Here is a 5,000-nt window from a genome sequence, read left to right as displayed (position 1 = left end):
CTCAAAATATAAGTTTTTTTTAAGGAAATGTCTAAATAACGATGTAATATTTACTATTAAGATAATGACTTTGTCTGCATGTGCAATATGCATAAAGATATATAAAACCACCACCATCCTGCAGTCAAATATCTGCCTATTCCCGAACTTGATTTATCCTGCGAATTCCCAGAATGAACACAAATGTCCAAGAAATATTAGGCCTTGAAAACTGACCCAAATAAGTACCTGTATAGATCTACATATGTACTACATGCGATTATGTGTAGCAATATCTCGTAATGCATATCTGAGGTACGTAAAAGTAGCCTAATAACCGGACACGTTAGCTTTTTTACATAATAATTGCTTGTCATTTTTAGAAGCTCCAACTAAGAGGCTGGAAGTGGAACGGAATATACGCTGCCTCCCCAGATTCCGTGTTAATGGAAGCGGCAAATTATGCAGCCAGGGGGTATTTAGGGAATCTAATCAACCAAGTGACGAGGCACTGTATCACGGCACTTCCCATGGCCCTGTTTGGCGCCTGGTGATTGCAGTGCACATTCTGTACGGAGGATCCAACGGTTATTGTGCCAAGCGAAAATCACACTTTTGACCCTTAGCAAAGATATGCGATGCTTGCTATGATTATATTCACGGACAAATCACTACAGGCACTAAAGCAGGTGGAAATGGTCATTATAAAGCCAATATGAATTCTTTTTTTTTCATATTTTTATTTATTTATTATCATTATTATTATTATATATATATATATATTTTTTTTTTTTTTTTTTTTTTTTTACTGAAAGCACTGGTCATTATACACTAAGGAAACTAGACACAATATAATGACAGAAAGGTTGATATAGTTTCCTATTTTTTGAAGATGTGTGAATTTTTTATTTGACTCTACGTTATTTTAAAAGTAATCTTAGGCGTCGACATTTGATTTTAGCAGGGGTGGCATTTTCAAATCTAATTTTGCATGTTGATTTCCATATATAAGCAGGTTCACCTTAAATTGCAATTATTATTAAGTGCATCATTATTCTGTAACTATACACTCAACAACATCTTTATTAATAGTTTTTGTTTTTTTTTAAATATAAACCACATGGTCACAATCAGATATGTTGTTAGTATTTTCTCAGTATACACTATATGATAAATATCTGACCATTCATATAACTCCAATTCCTTGTAAATTACAAAAGGTTAGACAGAAAAGTTGCTGGCAAAACAAGATTCTAGATTTTTCAGATCAAAGAAAGGTGAAATCAAATAAAATAATTCAAGGATGATGCAGGGATGATCTATATCTTTCCCTGCATTGCGTCCTCCTCGTCGATGTTGCTTGTGCATCTGGTGTGTCGGGAACTAAATCTTCTGTCAGTTGGCTGATATAATCGGATGATGTAAAAGGTGGATTATATGTGACGGCGTAGGTGAATTAGAGAATTAAGGCCTTTGGTGTTCGTTAACGTTACTCGACCTACGTGGAATTAACCTGGATAAGCTCCCTGTAGATATAAAAGGTTAGACTATAGTACAAGGGTGTGATCATTTGATATCAACTACATGTCTGTTATGCCCTTTAGTCTTTAGATATTGACTATAACAAATAAGCTGTGTTTAATGAGGATGGGTGTGAACCAGTGCATAAAATTTGACTTTCTAAAGTATCATATGTTTCAGTTAAACTGATTTGTAAACCATTGTAAACATTTCCATAAGGTTCATCGGTAATTCACAAAGTCTACATTAAATTTTCACGTAAAGAAAAACAAATGTCAAGAAACAAGTAAAATAACGTATTTGTTCCAATTACATCTCATCAGACAGGGAAGGAAGATTCGAGCAAAATGACACTAAGTACAAATTGTTACAAAAGTGGTCTTTCGAGTGGTAAGTGTTCAGTCATTATGCTTATATAACGTACATACTGCTGGAATATTACCTGGGAATTGTATGCTAGAGACCGTAGTTTTACTTGGGAGAAGGTGATGTTTAAGTAGAATTGCGGAAGGGATAGCTTTTGTACAATTGCAGAGATGTATGTCATATATCATGGAGGATCAGCGAGAAAAATACGACTATCTCCTACTTCCGGGTGAGTGTCCAGGCTCAATTGCTGATTTCCTGGGAGTTGCTCAAGGACTATTACTGATTCCAGGCAGTGTTGCCATTTTGGCGAAATTGAACGTCAATCTGGCTATAACCAGATCTAGCGTTCTTTTTAGGTCGACCAAGCGGATTTTGAAAAAGGATTCCAGGATAGCTCAGTTACTGTTTTCCAGGTAGGTGTCAAGGCTTACCCACGGCACTGATTGCAAGCCATCAAGCTCAGAGTTGAGATTGCAAAGGTTTAACCATCAAAAACGGGAAGCTGAACTAGCCTATCTCATGCACATTCCGGATCTTTTTATTGAAAATGAATCCGTAGAAATAAAAAAGTCTTCGCAAGTAAAAAACATGAGAAGTGGATCATTCAACACAAATAAAATGAGTTGGTACATTGTATTTTCTTTTAGAAGTGAACGCTGTTCATTGTAAGAACTGCAACTTTCCAGTCGTGTGGTTGTGGCTCAGTTTTCTTTCATGATGTGAATAAAAAAAAATAATTAATTCATGCCGCCGGGGATGGTATCTCATACCCACTGTGAATTTAGTTTATTAATTGTATTCACATAAATGACTCAGCAAGGGCTTAATCACCAAGCAGTCAATTACTAGTCCTAACAGCCTTACTTGTTTATGTTTTCCTTGATTTTCGGATGTTTTTATTACCGTCGATATTGTAAATAACACTAATAATCATAACGTCAAGAGTAACTCAAGGAAAAGGGAAATCAGGTGAGCTCACGTAGACTCCTCATTGTATTCATCCCTTTGTATACACATATCACAACATACAATTACATAAAACCTTACATTTTCCTAACGGCTTCGGTTAAAGGATAAAGTTACATTAACTTACATTCGTAACTTGAAAACTAAAAGGCTGAAACAAAAGCAATCTTCAAGCCATATTTAATTTATTATCTGTTTGTCAGTTCTCTGGTTTCTTTATACTGATGAACTGTACTTCTGTATCAACATAAACATGGCAAGTCGAATTTTATTTCTTCTTGTGGAGTTCCGGAATCCATCAGAAAGGCAGCCAGGGAGCTCCTAGCAGCGTCTTGCCCTTACATTTATCACCTAAATTCACTCGACTCTGCGCAATGAACTGAGGTGTTTAGTTCCCCTAGAGTAGCTGGTTTTGAAGTAACGTCGGGAAACTGCCCACCTCGGTATTGTACTTGAAAGGTATATATCTTCGCGGTAAGAACTTTCTGGCTTCTGACGACATTTTGAGGGTATTTATTCTAAACGAGAGAGAGAGGGAAAATAATGGCCTAGTGGCATCATGTTTCTAATTCCACTACAGTAAGTCCGGTGTATGTCAGGCGTATTCTACACTGAACCGGAAAAGTTCCTCGCGATTGAATTTGATAGACACATTAAGCATAAATTACTAAAGATTATGCCCAAATAAGTTTTATAATTAGTCTTGTGGTGATCAAAACTCCCATGGTTCACTTCGTTGTTCAAACTTCACATAAACAGGCGATAAAGTCAACAGATATCGAAATATAATCGTTGACTGTATCGCCGTCTCCATTTGTACGTAAACAACGGCAAGGGTTAACATGTACCTTGACAAATTAGATAAATACTGAAATAAATTGAAATACTGTTCACGAATGAAATGAAAGCGAAGTATCAAAAATGATCATAAAAGAGTGGTGTATATGTAAGGGGTCATCCATTATTATCATTTTCAAAAGCGTGCAAAACGTACGCTGGTTTAATGAACCATTTACGCTTTTCAAAAAGGATAAAAATGTCGATTATTTTTTGCTATTGAATTTCCCGGTCAGATAATAATTACATTTTCCGCCGCTATGCACACAACGCCATATTCAATAACAACAATGGTGGCTATTGACGATTGGAAACTTAACCTGAAAACTTTTGAAAAGTTCTTGGCCAAGAGGCCAGTCATTTTGCACCAAAATGAAATATTCAATTTCTGAGCATGGATGATAAAAGCATGTTGGTGTATTTCGTTATGTCTCTAAAATTCAAATAATATGTACTGTGGTAAAACTAATTAAAAGGGGAAACTTACTAAAGATGAAATATAAATAACCAAGCAAAAAGTAATATAATGAACAACTAAAAGGCTAAACAGGCAACGTCGGTGCAGCCTCAGCATCTAAAAAGCATCAAAATATATAATAACAGTGAGGAATATCATAGTCCTCCCTTTAAAAAAAACATTCAATCGTCAGTTCGATATGATGGATAACTAATATATTATATCGATACAAAAATGAAGCGAATAAGCTCGGTCGAATTTTGATCAAATAAATTATGTGATAAGTTCCATGCACTACGTATCCTAGTGGATGCAACTAAAGATGTTATAGATAATCCTACCTCAAAGTAGCGCACGGCGAAGGTCAGCAAATGTTCAGTGAGATAAAAGCTGGAGCTGGTTCCTTGCATGATGGTAAATCTACAGGCATCTCTGCGAGACCTCTGTAATACCGTAGACAAAATTTTACTGACGATGTGTGTGTGTGTGCGTGTGCGTGTGCGTGTGCGTGCGCGTGCGTTCATATATACACACGTGTATATATATATGTATGTATATATATATATATATATATATATAGTATAATATAGTATTGTAAGTTTGATTTAACTAAAACATTCATATAAAGAGATTATACCAAGATACGTATGATATATAATCCAAGATAAATCAAGAAATAAAAAATGAGCTAATTACAAAGAGTACGCGACAGAAAGTCGGCATGTTAGCTGAAGGTCAGACATTCTGGTTTGGAAATGCTACAAAGTCAGCTTTTATTTGGAATTGGGACGTGTCTGAAGGTACCGGCTTGGCAGAGCTTCTTCTTATCTCCCAGTTGTTTTCTTATTTTGGTTTCTCTCCTTAGGAGTCG

At 35.7% G+C, this 5,000-nt stretch overlaps 1 protein-coding gene across 1 annotated transcript in view; it reads left to right on the top strand.

The window, feature by feature from the left end:
* LOC125043113 overlaps nt 1-5,000 on the top strand; it is a 46,881-nt gene that overhangs the window by 15,200 nt on the left and 26,681 nt on the right. The window lies entirely within an intron of this gene.

The sequence above is a fragment of the Penaeus chinensis genome, chromosome 33, assembly GCF_019202785.1.
Source record: "Penaeus chinensis breed Huanghai No. 1 chromosome 33, ASM1920278v2, whole genome shotgun sequence".
Classification (NCBI taxonomy): Eukaryota; Metazoa; Arthropoda; class Malacostraca; order Decapoda; family Penaeidae; genus Penaeus; species Penaeus chinensis.
The sequence above is the reverse complement of the archived record's forward strand: the minus strand, read 5'-3'. Positions and strand labels throughout refer to the sequence as shown.